At 42.7% G+C, this 17,987-nt stretch overlaps 1 protein-coding gene across 4 annotated transcripts in view; it reads left to right on the top strand.

Annotated features, from left to right (window-relative positions):
• The window catches only part of MIGA1 (mitoguardin 1), a 738,294-nt gene that overhangs the window by 21,116 nt on the left and 699,191 nt on the right, over positions 1–17,987 (top strand). The window contains exons 1-3 of one of the 4 annotated variants that reach the window (XM_085600122.1): positions 17,066–17,194; positions 17,281–17,388; positions 17,476–17,617. The exons of the other annotated variants lie outside the window; for them this stretch is intronic. The gene's annotated coding sequence lies outside the window, so the exon portion shown is untranslated. Of the gene's footprint in view, positions 1–17,065; positions 17,195–17,280; positions 17,389–17,475; positions 17,618–17,987 lie in introns of those variants that run through there. 4 annotated transcript variants of the gene reach the window in all.

Here is a 17,987-nt window from a genome sequence, read left to right as displayed (position 1 = left end):
AACATGGCTAAAACACACTGGCAAAGCCAATAGCTCTTGCATAGGCAGGACCTATTGGCTATGCCAATGCTTGTTTCCTACTAGCAGTGCTTTAAAATAGACAGGTACTGTTCGGTACCGAATGCCTGCATGCATTTAATTTGAAAGGAAGAGTACCTGCACTTCTCCGCTCTGTGGCAATACATTTAATGGAAGATTACTAGCACTCATCAGGAGCAACGGTACTCTAAATTGAGAGTACCTGCACTTCTATATTTCCACTTAAATCGCTGCCTCTTAATGCAACCAGATATCACACAACACCAAACACTTGGATCTAAAACAACGCAGACCTGTTGGCCTTAACAATGCTTGTTAGCATTTTTTTTAGTATCCGATTGAGTAACAACTCGCTGTCTTCCCTTGATGTCACTTTCCGCTGCAATCGCTCTCTCGGAGTTAGTTGTTTATGTATGTTTTCTCCACACATCTTTTTTATGAAGTCACTCTATCTACGCCTCACCTCACTCTTCGTCTTCTTTCCCTCCATCACTCCTAATTTTTTTTTAAACTGTCCTCTCCTTCTGTATGTACTTCTTTTAATTTCTGTCAATTAAGCATCCTTTTTCATTCTCTCAAACACACGCTACTTTTTCTTATACATTGGCGCTATGACTATTTTGACAGCTTTGTACTTACTTAACATATGCATGCATAGAATCGTATTTATAATAGGCACCTATGCGACCATCCCAACGTTCACTCTTCAGAGAGACCCACATTTGGTAGTCTGAACACTTTTATGATACGGTAACAGACACTGTGCAAAAAACACAAATCTTTCAGTGTCTGTTCCATAGTGTCCTCCGTCAAGAACACCCATCACTGTTGGACTGGCCTATAGGGCAATTTGGCAGCGTCAGAAGGGCTGGTCTGATAGCAGTCGTGAGTTGTGTTTTTTGGCTGTTTGTGGGTGTTTTTATGGTCTGGTGAACCATTTTGTGTAACTGTTGATTTCCCTATTAAACAAACATTGCCCCGCAGCAAACGCAAAGGCATGCAGCGTCCCATACCTTGAAAAACACATACACAACGTGTGTTTACAAGTTCACAACTGATTTGATTTGAAAATGTGGGCCACTTTTATTTATACCTATCTGATTCACTAATTGTGGCCTGTTTAATTTTAATGCCCTGTACGACCCTGACACCCATAGACAACTCAATTTGCTCTAAGCTCTATCGAAGACTCATTAGTTGCATGAAAACAAAACTTTAGAAACGCACATGAGACAATGAAACAGTCCTAAAGCATGGAAGACATAGGAACACATAAAACATAAAGTAAATAGGTTGAAATGAAAGAAGACGTATATCACTGACCTGGATTATTAAGGATTCTTGCACACATTGAGGAGAAAAAAAACTTTTTTAAGTTAAAGGCTTGAATAGAGCATGGTAGGGACCCGTTTCAGTGTCTGTTTAGGTCGCAGGTTTGCTAAAGACATCTTGGGGACATTCAGATAGTTGACCCAGGAATGCATTCTGCCTGTTGCTTACCACTGACTTTGTAGTTTATAACTCACATTTTCTGGAATTCTATTTTGCTGGCTTTATTTGCTTTAGTCTGTCCAGCTTGAGTTTGTCCCTCCTGTTGTATAATCCTTGTTTACTATATTCATACACTCATTTGCGTTCTGTAAACAAGCCTTTACATCTTGTTCTTCCGAGGGTTTTGGTGTTTTACTTTGCTTTTGCTGACTTTAAAGTGAGAGCACTTATAGGAAAGAGGAATGCAGATTACTCTCTCACATGGAGCTCATTCATGCTGCGCAAGTTTACGAGACTGTAACTAACTCTAGGCGGTGAACTCCGCTCCGCCCGTGGAGTTTGCGGAGTTTTCCGCACTCTGTGTTACGCGGAGCTTGCGGAGTTCCAAAAAATTCCGCTTCGCACAGTGGAGCGGAGTTTTTTTCCTCGCTTGCGTTCACCAATGTCAAGTTGACGAGCGCAACCGAAGAAAATCCACCTCCCGGCGAGATTTTTCCTCATTTGCGATAGTCAACATCAAGTTGGCAAGCGCGAGCGTAGAAAATAAACTTCCTGGCGAGATTTCTCAACGCGGGGGGTGGGGTCAGGTTTCTCATTGTGAGTGGTAGTGTATGCTCGTGACTGCTCGCGTTGAGAAACTGCCCGTTTGTGTTGAGAAAGCTGCCGCTCGAGTAAAAATCTACTCCAGCGGCAGAAAAGGAAAGCTTGCGCTGTGCATGGTGCCGTTCGCAAGGATTGCACAGTGTGGACAAGCACCCGGCACTGTGCAATCACTGCGAACAGCATTTTTCTATCGCACTCCACCACTTGCGGAGCTCGGCGTAGCACGGCGGAGTTTTTTTTCCACTTCTCGGAGTTTCACGCAGCGCAACTCTGCGATCTCCGCCCAGGGTTAACTGAAACCTAACCCTTCTATAGCACATCATGTAACATGTGGTTGACAGATTTTTAGCATGCCATCTCTGGGGCTGTAATTGCACACTGCTGTCCCTAGCAACCATTAGCCCAGGCCTAAGGATGCGATAGCTTTTGAAAAATAAGGCATGCAGCTTGTACGCAGAAAAAGACAGTCACACTATGGTAAGAAATCTGTACGTAGTCCACTGAGATTCATGGTGGGGTGTGTCCGCGCCAGTGGAAAGAGTAGTTTGTTGTTGTATGGGAGTGATGGCTAGAGAGAGCAACTCATTTCTAGGGAAGATTAATGTGGAGTTTTCAAGTAGCAAGTCCCCACCTGGCCGCCTCTTTGGGGCAACTATAAACCACTCTTGTAAATAGTGGAATAGTTGAGTATATCTGCTCGTAGTTAGTGTGAACATGCCTGCTAGTCGACCCTGATGGTGGTGCTTCCACTCATACCACCGTGTTTGACCTAGCTCTTCCAGACCTTTTCAGATACATGGGGCTGCATTTTTGATTTTATAAATCACTTTTCAACGACCCTGTTTTGGCATATGGCTGACATGCCAGACCGTTCAGATGCAAAAATCCTGAGCTATTTTTTTTCTTTTGCTTAGACCGTTTATAGATCCTTAGTTTGACAAGGAGCTGACTGACTCGGCCCAAGACCTGCTGGACCTTTTGAATACATATACCTCTCGTGATTACCATAGGACGCCACGAAGGACCTGGTGCTCCACAGGTGGCTGACTCTATCCGGCCCTGTGAGCTGTACAGTTTTATCAGTAAAACTGTGTGTTCAAATGTAATTGTCATTTCAATTGAAAATATGTTCTCTGGAATCGCTGTACACTACCACACCATACATACTTCACTCTACTCCATCACACTCCACTTTACACCACCCTATCGCATTTAACACTAGGCCACTGTACTCCATTCTACGACACTCCAAAACACTTACTCAACTCTACACCCCTCCACTGTGACACTCTACTTTACTCCACTCTACTCCATTCGATGCAACTCCACTCTGTCAATTTACTCCACACTACGACACTCTACTCTATTCCACTATACGCCGCACAACTCTACACCACTTCGCTCTATGCCACACCATTCCACTCTACACCATTCCGCTCTACTCTACTCCACTCTACGTCCCGCCGCGGCACTCCACACCCCTCTGCGACACTTTACACCACTAACTTTTAGCCATGCTGAACAGTAGCCATGCTGGTGTACAACATGGCTAAAATACATTGGCATAGCCAATAGGTCTTGCATAGGCGAGACGTATTGGTTTTGCCAATGCCCGTTTTAATTACTACCTGTGCTGAGCACGACCCACACCACTTTTCCACTCTGGCACTATTAATCATTGAAATGTTAATATTACATGCTGTGCAGTTTTAACCATTCTCGAACTAGAATTGTTCGAAAGGGGTTTGGTAACGACTGATGGTAAGCAATTTTTCTGCACCTTGAATTGCTGGCTCAACTTTTAAATAGGATGAAGCATGCCCTTTCATTAACAAAAAAGAGAGAAATTATTTTTTAAAAGATTAGCTAGGTTGAAGAAATGTAAATGTATTGTGCACCAGTTTAATGATTTGTATGATTAAACTTCCAACGAGAGAGAGAGATTAATGATGTTTTGCTTGGTCTTGTCTTGTGGGTATAATTAATGTATTAGTAAGTACTTTTATTAATACTGATACACAGATTTTACTTTTGCCTTTTAAATATGTGAAACTCTTTGTTACTGTTAGTAGATATTTTGCTTTTGGGGGAAAAGTTGTTAACGTGGAAATGCAGAACATACTCCTATCAAAGGCACCTGCATGATTTGCAGGTGTGGAGAGCTCTGCTTCTGGGTGCCTTGCCAGGCTCTGAACAAGCACCGGGACATATCACAAGTGTCCCTTAAGCATTGCTGCTTAATTTAGCTAGTAAATTACGAAAAAAGTTCTTGCTGAAGCACTCTGACCCTTCTTGTTGCTCTTCTCCTGCCCCCCTTGAACATTGGTTCAATATAAGGATGGCAGATAAAACATTTTCTTGGGCGGATTTCGGTACCTGATCCAGTCCTGGTAGGCGCTTGTGCCTTGAGGTTGCCACCTTATCAGAATTCAACTGGCATGACTAGTATTTTTATCTCCATGCCATTAAAATGTTTGGAAAATCAGTAAATTTGGAGCATAGACTAAAAAAATCAACAAAAACAAGTCAAATCCTTTGAAAGGAAATGTAGAAGTGTTCGAACTATGCATAACTATTTTGTAAAGCCATCAAAAGCAAAACTGCTGTGGTAACAAAGAAACTGATGATTTTATCCAACATGTCACTGAGGAACACGCCCCTGACCCTTCCAAAATGTGAACAAAGGGCCGGTATTTTTCTCTGAGAAAGGTGGCCATCTTGCTCGTGCAATCCTGGTTGTAGACAGGAGAGGCCTTCCAGGAGCAGCAGCATGTTTACATGCTCCCCGCACGCGGGGTCTCCTGGGGAGACGGGGCACTACGGTGACTATGATCGCACCCAGAGGGACGGCGGCCCATTTGTTGTCTCTTAGTGACTGTGTGACAGGCACCGCAGCACTGCTTAAACAACGGACTTGGCATCTTTCCTTTCCATTAGATTTGACATGATCGCACAGGCGGCTGCAGGACCTAGAGTTCCCAGTTCTTTAAAACAGACCTTATGGCATGTAGTTCATGTTTTCAATTGAAAGTTGTGCGCCATTTATTGTCTGTAAACCTGCTGCTTCTATAAAAGTGTAATCTCGTTAGACCATTCAACAGGTTCGTATGTTTTAGTTCACTTTGTTTGTCTTTCTTGTTCAGAAATAACCACATACTCAAGGTACTTGTGTGAAGTAGGGGGGATATTTAACTCTTAAAACCACAAAAGAACCCTCGCCACGCTAAATCTGGTTTGGGCAGAAGTTTGCATTTGAACTGGGATTACAAGTGTTGTGGTAATTGCACACCCTGCAGGTATCTTCTCACACAGTTGTACCAGGTAAATAAAGCGTTTTCACCACTCGTAATGCAGAAAAACACATGCCTTTCCACATTATCCCACATTCCGAATTTTAAAACTCGGGGCCTGAGTCACAAAGGTACACTTACGCTTTTGTGTAAGTTTACGATTTTTTGCAATCCACAAAGGAATTTTATGGGTATTATCTTTACGACTGTAGATTCTCTGCACTCATGATGGAGACTGCACATAAGAAGACAGGCAGTTGTTAAGAAACTGTTTGTAAAATTGTTTTGTAAGTTGCAAAAAATCGTACATTTACATAAAAGTGTAAGTTTACCTTCGTGAATTAGACCCTGAGTTTGGTGTATAAATTCGCCTTCCTAATGTTTTTAGGTCAACCCTGGGCAGCGCATGCGCTGCTCTACGAGGCATGCTGTATGCAGGTATTGACTTGAAGCTCCGCCCACTCTCCACCAATAATTTTCATTGGCTTGTGCCATTGTCCTTTGTAAACTGTGGCTTTGCGTTGGTCCATAGGCTTAGTAGTCCCTCCTTAGTACCGCCTTGTCTCATTTTGTAACCTCCCATCAGGACACCCCCTGTTACACGTGTTGTTACACGGTAGGCTTTAATTACAGCCCCCGAGCACTATTTGGTTAAATGGTTTTCTTCTGCTTGCTGTTGCAGGCAGACACCCGCTCGCTCCCCCCAACGCTTAATTTCTTTTTTCATAGCATGGCACGCCACACTGATACAGTGGTGGCAGTGCCTTTAGTTTGTTGTTTGCAGCCCGAACGCAGCCACATTATTTTTCATACTATTTGTTCACTTTTTTTGTTTACAAGTGCCCCAAATGGCGCTTTCACTTTAATGTCAGCCGCGCCCCTTTCGTTAGACCCGGCTCATCTAAAGCTATTAAAGTGAAACTGCGGCATGGGCCACTTTTACATAAAAAAAGCATTTGTTTGTCAAGTTGACAAAGGGATGCTTTTATTTTTGTAAAAATGCCCCATATTGCGCTTTCACTCTAATGGCAGTATAAGAATAGTGGTCCCAGTATACAAGATCATTCAATATAAAACAATTAAACAAACAATGTACCAAGAAAACTTTTTAGGAAGGTTCAAATGCCTATTTAATCACATTGAACACAAATTAATAGTTATGACTGAGCTCCATAGTACAGACAATATTGAAATATCATAGCAGTGCCCAGGAAGGAGGAATGGGGGTAGGGAGGTGGGTGATGAAGTGTAGGGTTTGGAGGGAAGTGAATACAAAAAAATTTTGGATGCATTGAGAACAAAATCAAATTTGAAGGCAAAATTAATTCACTGCCTTATTTACATTCCGATCAAATCATAAATCCAATATCGACAATTTTTAGAAAAAGCCATATATATGAAGAAAATCACAGTACATCCTGAACTGGTGATAATATTGGCAAAGATGTTGTGTCGACGTTTCGACCCCTTAAGGCATGTAGGTACTCATTGCGACCTTACGGGATGGGGTCTTCATCAGGACTGGAGTGCGTGTGGATGGGGGGTGAGTGTGGGCACCTAAAAAACAAAGTTAAACATGCATAAGGCTATTGGATCTATAACTAGGAAAAAGATTCTAATCAAAAAGTTTTAAAAGCAAGTTACCCAAACTGTCAGAAGACAGGACTCTGAGATGTCAAAGGATCATCAAAGGTAGAGGGTAGTAGACTCCTCGAGGGTAACGACAGAAGCGGGAAAAGGGTGAGGTTCCACCTACAACGAATGTGTAAGTTAATGGATAAGGTGGAGATAAAGATTTCAAAAAAAGGGTTCGCTCCATTGCTGAGCGCAGAACTTACTGATTCGCAGAAGAGCTTTGCTGTCGAATTACATCAGGAGGCTCCTATTGATCAGCACTCCCGGAGAGAAATCCATTGTGAGTAAGGCAAATGGGGATAAGTCACCACTGATTCACCATCAGGGAGTTAATCTAGTAAAGGGAAGGGAGGGAGGGAGAGGAATTAGCAACCAGAAGTAAGGACCTGCATACATCAAAAACCATGAAAGAGCGCCCATAATGTGCGCGTTGCTGTCAGATTCACGAAGGCATCGTGATCTAAGAAATAGGACCCCGAGGGTTCTACAGTGTGTTAACAAATATATACCCCAAAAGGGGAGGGGGGCGGTCACCGCAGAAGGTAGGACCGTGTCGAACAAAGGTATAATCAAAAGTTAGAAAAAACGGCTTAGGTCAAAGAAGGACACAGCACTACATGCAAAAATCTATACAATTGTCAAAGAGTTAAATAGGTAAACTGTATAGAGCATTGCCTTGATCAGATTGAGCGCAGCTAAAGCGATGCTCTTACCCTGCTTCTCCGGTCCCATGTAATGGATAGAAGGGGAAACGGGCCGAGTGATCGTAGATTAACTTAAGACGCGAGATCAACACGTGATCTCCGTTACCGTGCTGGCGCTAGATGCCGGTGACTCAGTGTAATAGAAAACAGACTTTGGTTGGAAGGATTAACGGGAGCGGTGATCGTAATTCTGTGGTTGGCAGAATTCTCTACAGAGTGAAAATTGTCATGTTAAGGTCCCAACAAAGGTAAATTAAATGTATATACACGCTAAAGCAGCAAATAGTAAACGATGTTCATAGGTAGTTTAAATATAACAGTCAAGTAAAGTTTATCACAGGATGATATCGCATATGACAATAGTTCCTACGGAAAGTAAATGAACTTAATATTCACTAGTATTAGTTGACAAACAATAAGATGATACAGTGAAAAAATGGCAAATCCATAGACTGGCCCAGGGAGTTAACTTCTGAGAACTGCTAACTGGGCATAGCTACCATCAAGTTCATTTAATCCATTGATTACAGTGTCCATTTTAGTCATCCATTTAGATTCTCTTACATTTAGAATAGCTGAGAGATTGCCGCCTCTGGGGCCCACTTTCACCTTTTCCAAAACCAACCATTTGAGATCATCAGGCTTGTGATTTTTTAGGACACAGTGTTCAACAAGGGGTGCACCCATTACATTACACCTGATACGACTGTGGTGTTGCAGAATGCGAGATTTGACTTTTTGTTGTGTCTGTCCAATGTATAGGAGTCCACAGGGACACATGATGCCATAAATAACATGAGTAGAGTTGCAATTAGTAAACGAGCTCAATGTGATCGATTGTTCTTTGTAGCAGAAGGTTTTGGTGACAACGGTAGATTCACAGGCCTTACAATGACCACACTTGAAATGTCCTAACACCGGTGGCAAGTTCCAAATCTCTTGGATGGTTGGCACTGTAGCTGTTTCAAGAAAAGAACGGACTACATAGTCTTTCACACTTCTGGCTTTCTTGAAGGAATGCATAGGTGGGGTGTGTTGGTCGATGTCATCCGCTACCAATTTCCAGTGTTGGTTAATCACTTTCTTGATTGCGTTGCTACGTGTTGAAAAAGTAGTAACACAAATCATTCTTTGCAAAGCTGAGTCTTGTCTAACCTTGGGTGTTAGAGTTTCTCTCGGGTTGTACCAAGCCCTCTTGCGAGCTCTCTTGATCAGCCTCCTCGGGTAACCCCTAGTGGTAAGTCGGTTACTGAGGTCTTCAGATTCCCTGAAATAGTCATCCTTTTTGGTACAGTTTCTACGGATCCTCAAGAACTGACCAAAAGGTAGATTATCCCTTAGGCCACGTGGATGATGGCTGTTGTATCTTAATAGGGAATTTCGTTCGGCAGGTTTGCGGTACAGTGTTGTGTGCAGTTTGTTGTCCTCACTGTAAATCTTAATGTCCAAGAAAGGAAGCTCATTGGCATCAGAGTGTATGGTGAACTGAATATTGTCATTACAATGATTCAGCCAATCGTGGAAGTTCGCCAGATCCGCAGCATTCCCATTCCAAATCATGAGAATATCGTCGATGTACCGTCTCCACAGATCAACCTTATTCGAGAATGGATTGTTATTGAAGATGAACGACCGTTCAAAGTGATCCATATAGAGTATTGCTAAATCTGGAGCAAAGGCGGCCCCCATGGCTACGCCCTTGGTTTGGACGTAGTATTCTCCTTGGAAAACAAAGAAATTCTTGTTCATAGCAATCGTCAAGAGTGAGATTATGAACTCCGTTCAGGTCACCAGTAGCTGGACGTTGGAGCCACATCGTGTCAGGATGTGGCTCCATCTTGGAACCTTTATGTAAATATGTGGATGTTTTCCTGAAACCACTGGCGGAAAACACGGAAGCCTACTTAAGGGACACGATGCAGACAATCAACCTGGTTGACCAATTAGCCTTTGATCCCAACGTCCAGCTACTGGTGACCTGCGACATCGTGTCCCTCTACACAAGTATTCCACAGATACCTGCTTTGGCTGTGATTAGAGAAGTTCTGGACAAACGACCAACCCCGATGAGAGTACCAACGGAGTTCATAATCTCACTCTTGACGATTGCTATGAACAAGAATTTCTTTGTTTTCCAAGGAGAATACTACGTCCAAACCAAGGGCGTAGCCATGGGGGCCGCCTTTGCTCCAGATTTAGCAATACTCTATATGGATCACTTTGAACGGTCGTTCATCTTCAATAACAATCCATTCTCGAATAAGGTTGATCTGTGGAGACGGTACATCGACGATATTCTCATGATTTGGAATGGGAATGCTGCGGATCTGGCGAACTTCCACGATTGGCTGAATCATTGTAATGACAATATTCAGTTCACCATACACTCTGATGCCAATGAGCTTCCTTTCTTGGACATTAAGATTTACAGTGAGGACAACAAACTGCACACAACACTGTACCGCAAACCTGCCGAACGAAATTCCCTATTAAGATACAACAGCCATCATCCACGTGGCCTAAGGGATAATCTACCTTTTGGTCAGTTCTTGAGGATCCGTAGAAACTGTACCAAAAAGGATGACTATTTCAGGGAATCTGAAGACCTCAGTAACCGACTTACCACTAGGGGTTACCCGAGGAGGCTGATCAAGAGAGCTCGCAAGAGGGCTTGGTACAACCCGAGAGAAACTCTCCTAACACCCAAGGTTAGACAAGACTCAGCTTTGCAAAGAATGATTTGTGTTACTACTTTTTCAACACGTAGCAACGCAATCAAGAAAGTGATTAACCAACACTGGAAATTGGTAGCGGATGACATCGACCAACACACCCCACCTATGCATTCCTTCAAGAAAGCCAGAAGTGTGAAAGACTATGTAGTCCGTTCTTTTCTTGAAACAGCTACAGTGCCAACCATCCAAGAGATTTGGAACTTGCCACCGGTGTTAGGACATTTCAAGTGTGGTCATTGTAAGGCCTGTGAATCTACCGTTGTCACCAAAACCTTCTGCTACAAAGAACAATCGATCACATTGAGCTCGTTTACTAATTGCAACTCTACTCATGTTATTTATGGCATCATGTGTCCCTGTGGACTCCTATACATTGGACAGACACAACAAAAAGTCAAATCTCGCATTCTGCAACACCACAGTCGTATCAGGTGTAATGTAATGGGTGCACCCCTTGTTGAACACTGTGTCCTAAAAAATCACAAGCCTGATGATCTCAAATGGTTGGTTTTGGAAAAGGTGAAAGTGGGCCCCAGAGGCGGCAATCTCTCAGCTATTCTAAATGTAAGAGAATCTAAATGGATGACTAAAATGGACACTGTAATCAATGGATTAAATGAACTTGATGGTAGCTATGCCCAGTTAGCAGTTCTCAGAAGTTAACTCCCTGGGCCAGTCTATGGATTTGCCATTTTTTCACTGTATCATCTTATTGTTTGTCAACTAATACTAGTGAATATTAAGTTCATTTACTTTCCGTAGGAACTATTGTCATATGCGATATCATCCTGTGATAAACTTTACTTGACTGTTATATTTAAACTACCTATGAACATCGTTTACTATTTGCTGCTTTAGCGTGTATATACATTTAATTTACCTTTGTTGGGACCTTAACATGACAATTTTCACTCTGTAGAGAATTCTGCCAACCACAGAATTACGATCACCGCTCCCGTTAATCCTTCCAACCAAAGTCTGTTTTCTATTACACTGAGTCACCGGCATCTAGCGCCAGCACGGTAACGGAGATCACGTGTTGATCTCGCGTCTTAAGTTAATCTACGATCACTCGGCCCGTTTCCCCTTCTATCCATTACATGGGACCGGAGAAGCAGGGTAAGAGCATCGCTTTAGCTGCGCTCAATCTGATCAAGGCAATGCTCTATACAGTTTACCTATTTAACTCTTTGACAATTGTATAGATTTTTGCATGTAGTGCTGTGTCCTTCTTTCACCTAAGCCGTTTTTTCTAACTTTTGATTATACCTTTGTTCGACACGGTCCTACCTTCTGCGGTGACCGCCCCCCTCCCCTTTTGGGGTATATATTTGTTAACACACTGTAGAACCCTCGGGGTCCTATTTCTTAGATCACGATGCCTTCGTGAATCTGACAGCAACGCGCACATTATGGGCGCTCTTTCATGGTTTTTGATGTATGCAGGTCCTTACTTCTGGTTGCTAATTCCTCTCCCTCCCTCCCTTCCCTTTACTAGATTAACTCCCTGATGGTGAATCAGTGGTGACTTATCCCCATTTGCCTTACTCACAATGGATTTCTCTCCGGGAGTGCTGATCAATAGGAGCCTCCTGATGTAATTCGACAGCAAAGCTCTTCTGCGAATCAGTAAGTTCTGCGCTCAGCAATGGAGCGAACCCTTTTTTTGAAATCTTTATCTCCACCTTATCCATTAACTTACACATTCGTTGTAGGTGGAACCTCACCCTTTTCCCGCTTCTGTCGTTACCCTCGAGGAGTCTACTACCCTCTACCTTTGATGATCCTTTGACATCTCAGAGTCCTGTCTTCTGACAGTTTGGGTAACTTGCTTTTAAAACTTTTTGATTAGAATCTTTTTCCTAGTTATAGATCCAATAGCCTTATGCATGTTTAACTTTGTTTTTTAGGTGCCCACACTCACCCCCCATCCACACGCACTCCAGTCCTGATGAAGACCCCATCCCGTAAGGTCGCAATGAGTACCTACATGCCTTAAGGGGTCGAAACGTCGACACAACATCTTTGCCAATATTATCACCAGTTCAGGATGTACTGTGATTTTCTTCATATATATGGCTTTTTCTAAAAATTGTCGATATTGGATTTATGATTTGATCGGAATGTAAATAAGGCAGTGAATTAATTTTGCCTTCAAATTTGATTTTGTTCTCAATGCATCCAAAATTTTTTTGTATTCACTTCCCTCCAAACCCTACACTTCATCACCCACCTCCCTACCCCCATTCCTCCTTCCTGGGCACTGCTATGATATTTCAATATTGTCTGTACTATGGAGCTCAGTCATAACTATTAATTTGTGTTCAATGTGATTAAATAGGCATTTGAACCTTCCTAAAAAGTTTTCTTGGTACATTGTTTGTTTAATTGTTTTATATTGAATGATCTTGTATACTGGGACCACTATTCTTATACTGCTCTATACCCAGGTCCCAGTGACTATATGGGTTTACCCTATATTTTGACTACTTCAGAGCAGGTACTGACCTGCGAGGTTCATTTTGGTGATTTATCACCCCAATAAGATGGCAGAAAGCGAGACTCTTTCCTACACAGAGGAATATATCAATCAGTTGTTACAGGATCCTGCTAATCAATTCCTACCCTCAGACACCCCCAATATTGACTTTACTCTGAATGACAAGGTGACACGTTTAGAACGTCTTGAGAAAAAACTAATACGTACCCGCCTGCATGGCCATTTACTCAGCAAATACCTTCAGGCCAATGTGATACCTGTGGGACTCCAGATAAAGAACGAGCCAGCAATTTTTGTTGACATTCCTAAGTTTAAGGAAGGCTTCAGTTTTGTTGCCAACAACGCCTCACGCCACTGGATGGTTCTGGGAGTGGAAACTGCAGCTGAACAGGTACAAACTCTATTGAGAGAAATTGCTTCCCTCAAACAGGAGATCGCAGCAGATTCCACCCTAACCAATGCTAAAGAAGCTCTGGCTAACCTGACCAAAAGTTTAAAAGATTTCGAACTTACAACTCAGAGCAAGAAGTTGGATAAACTTGCTAAAGATATTCGTTTTTACGAGAAAAAGAACACTTACCCTTATCTTAACGAGGATTATTACAAGCAGGACACCCAAGGGAGATTCACAGGCAGGGGTAGAGGCTCATACAGAGGCAGAAGAAATTTTACTACCTTCTCAAATTCTTCCATCAGCTCTGGAAGTGACAACGAGCAACCGTCCACCAGCTCTGACCAGAACTACCACGACAATTGGTATCCTCCTCAAGGCTACTACCCTCCCCCTTTTTTAGAGGAAGGCCAATGGAGACCACCCAGGGGACGAGGTACCTGGCAGAGGGGCCAACAGAGAGGCCGCCAATCCAACACTATGAACTGGGAGAGGGGCAGAGCATCCGCAGGGAAGCAGGTTCGCTTCCAGACCGAGAACCACGGAGAAATATCAACGAGGAGGAAAGTATACAGATGGTAGAGAAGGAGAACCCATTGGTGAATATCTCATCGTACACACTGTCCGATGACGAGGAACGCATTTTATCTAAGGGACTCTCTTTCATACCTACAGCCCATCCAAATGATTTTGACATCAGGGTCGAACTGCATGCTTTTTTCAGGAAGATCCGCTTAAGATACTTCTTTAAACAGTCCCTTTCTACTTTACCACACTCGGTTACAGGATTGAGGATCCCTTCCACCTTTGTTCCACCCGCCAATGCAATGACCAGTAAAATCTTGGCGTACGAGAGCATGGTATTAACTGATGTCATGAAATTACTAGCCACTCACAAATATACCATCCCAAATACTACAAAACTGGAAAGGGCGGCTCTTATTAAATTGAAAAACAATAGAGACATTGTCATAAAAGCCGCCGACAAAGGTGGAGCCATCGTCATCCAAAATACATCAACATATAAAGATGAAATTTTGAGACAGCTGCAAGATGGAGTCAGTTATTCCAAATTACGATCTGACCCGACCAATGCCCTAGCAGAAGAAATTCTGAAAGTCACGACTGAAGCGTATGGGCAAGGTATTTTAAGTAAACTGGAGTTTGACTACCTCAACCAGAGACATCCTCGTTTACCCACCATATACACCTTGCCCAAAATACATAAAGATCTCCAGAAACCGCCTGGACGTCCTATCGTGTCAGGATGTGGCTCCATCTTGGAACCTTTATGTAAATATGTGGATGTTTTCCTGAAACCACTGGCGGAAAACACGGAAGCCTACTTAAGGGACACGATGCAGACAATCAACCTGGTTGACCAATTAGCCTTTGATCCCAACGTCCAGCTACTGGTGACCTGCGACATCGTGTCCCTCTACACAAGTATTCCACAGATACCTGCTTTGGCTGTGATTAGAGAAGTTCTGGACAAACGACCAACCCCGATGAGAGTACCAACGGAGTTCATAATCTCACTCTTGACGATTGCTATGAACAAGAATTTCTTTGTTTTCCAAGGAGAATACTACGTCCAAACCAAGGGCGTAGCCATGGGGGCCGCCTTTGCTCCAGATTTAGCAATACTCTATATGGATCACTTTGAACGGTCGTTCATCTTCAATAACAATCCATTCTCGAATAAGGTTGATCTGTGGAGACGGTACATCGACGATATTCTCATGATTTGGAATGGGAATGCTGCGGATCTGGCGAACTTCCACGATTGGCTGAATCATTGTAATGACAATATTCAGTTCACCATACACTCTGATGCCAATGAGCTTCCTTTCTTGGACATTAAGATTTACAGTGAGGACAACAAACTGCACACAACACTGTACCGCAAACCTGCCGAACGAAATTCCCTATTAAGATACAACAGCCATCATCCACGTGGCCTAAGGGATAATCTACCTTTTGGTCAGTTCTTGAGGATCCGTAGAAACTGTACCAAAAAGGATGACTATTTCAGGGAATCTGAAGACCTCAGTAACCGACTTACCACTAGGGGTTACCCGAGGAGGCTGATCAAGAGAGCTCGCAAGAGGGCTTGGTACAACCCGAGAGAAACTCTCCTAACACCCAAGGTTAGACAAGACTCAGCTTTGCAAAGAATGATTTGTGTTACTACTTTTTCAACACGTAGCAACGCAATCAAGAAAGTGATTAACCAACACTGGAAATTGGTAGCGGATGACATCGACCAACACACCCCACCTATGCATTCCTTCAAGAAAGCCAGAAGTGTGAAAGACTATGTAGTCCGTTCTTTTCTTGAAACAGCTACAGTGCCAACCATCCAAGAGATTTGGAACTTGCCACCGGTGTTAGGACATTTCAAGTGTGGTCATTGTAAGGCCTGTGAATCTACCGTTGTCACCAAAACCTTCTGCTACAAAGAACAATCGATCACATTGAGCTCGTTTACTAATTGCAACTCTACTCATGTTATTTATGGCATCATGTGTCCCTGTGGACTCCTATACATTGGACAGACACAACAAAAAGTCAAATCTCGCATTCTGCAACACCACAGTCGTATCAGGTGTAATGTAATGGGTGCACCCCTTGTTGAACACTGTGTCCTAAAAAATCACAAGCCTGATGATCTCAAATGGTTGGTTTTGGAAAAGGTGAAAGTGGGCCCCAGAGGCGGCAATCTCTCAGCTATTCTAAATGTAAGAGAATCTAAATGGATGACTAAAATGGACACTGTAATCAATGGATTAAATGAACTTGATGGTAGCTATGCCCAGTTAGCAGTTCTCAGAAGTTAACTCCCTGGGCCAGTCTATGGATTTGCCATTTTTTCACTGTATCATCTTATTGTTTGTCAACTAATACTAGTGAATATTAAGTTCATTTACTTTCCGTAGGAACTATTGTCATATGCGATATCATCCTGTGATAAACTTTACTTGACTGTTATATTTAAACTACCTATGAACATCGTTTACTATTTGCTGCTTTAGCGTGTATATACATTTAATTTACCTTTGTTGGGACCTTAACATGACAATTTTCACTCTGTAGAGAATTCTGCCAACCACAGAATTACGATCACCGCTCCCGTTAATCCTTCCAACCAAAGTCTGTTTTCTATTACACTGAGTCACCGGCATCTAGCGCCAGCACGGTAACGGAGATCACGTGTTGATCTCGCGTCTTAAGTTAATCTACGATCACTCGGCCCGTTTCCCCTTCTATCCATTACATGGGACCGGAGAAGCAGGGTAAGAGCATCGCTTTAGCTGCGCTCAATCTGATCAAGGCAATGCTCTATACAGTTTACCTATTTAACTCTTTGACAATTGTATAGATTTTTGCATGTAGTGCTGTGTCCTTCTTTGACCTAAGCCGTTTTTTCTAACTTTTGATTATACCTTTGTTCGACACGGTCCTACCTTCTGCGGTGACCGCCCCCCTCCCCTTTTGGGGTATATATTTGTTAACACACTGTAGAACCCTCGGGGTCCTATTTCTTAGATCACGATGCCTTCGTGAATCTGACAGCAACGCGCACATTATGGGCGCTCTTTCATGGTTTTTGATGTATGCAGGTCCTTACTTCTGGTTGCTAATTCCTCTCCCTCCCTCCCTTCCCTTTACTAGATTAACTCCCTGATGGTGAATCAGTGGTGACTTATCCCCATTTGCCTTACTCACAATGGATTTCTCTCCGGGAGTGCTGATCAATAGGAGCCTCCTGATGTAATTCGACAGCAAAGCTCTTCTGCGAATCAGTAAGTTCTGCGCTCAGCAATGGAGCGAACCCTTTTTTTGAAATCTTTATCTCCACCTTATCCATTAACTTACACATTCGTTGTAGGTGGAACCTCACCCTTTTCCCGCTTCTGTCGTTACCCTCGAGGAGTCTACTACCCTCTACCTTTGATGATCCTTTGACATCTCAGAGTCCTGTCTTCTGACAGTTTGGGTAACTTGCTTTTAAAACTTTTTGATTAGAATATTTTTCCTAGTTATAGATCCAATAGCCTTATGCATGTTTAACTTTGTTTTTTAGGTGCCCACACTCACCCCCCATCCACACGCACTCCAGTCCTGATGAAGACCCCATCCCGTAAGGTCGCAATGAGTACCTACATGCCTTAAGGGGTCGAAACGTCGACACAACATCTTTGCCAATATTATCACCAGTTCAGGATGTACTGTGATTTTCTTCATATATATGGCTTTTTCTAAAAATTGTCGATATTGGATTTATGATTTGATCGGAATGTAAATAAGGCAGTGAATTAATTTTGCCTTCAAATTTGATTTTGTTCTCAATGCATCCAAAATTTTTTTGTATTCACTTCCCTCCAAACCCTACACTTCATCACCCACCTCCCTACCCCCATTCCTCCTTCCTGGGCACTGCTATGATATTTCAATATTGTCTGTACTATGGAGCTCAGTCATAACTATTAATTTGTGTTCAATGTGATTAAATAGGCATTTGAACCTTCCTAAAAAGTTTTCTTGGTACATTGTTTGTTTAATTGTTTTATATTGAATGATCTTGTATACTGGGAC

The sequence above is a fragment of the Triturus cristatus genome, chromosome 4_2 (genome assembly GCF_964204655.1).
Source record: "Triturus cristatus chromosome 4_2, aTriCri1.1, whole genome shotgun sequence".
Lineage (NCBI taxonomy): Eukaryota > Metazoa > Chordata > Amphibia > Caudata > Salamandridae > Triturus > Triturus cristatus.
This window is presented reverse-complemented; position numbering and strand designations above follow the sequence as displayed.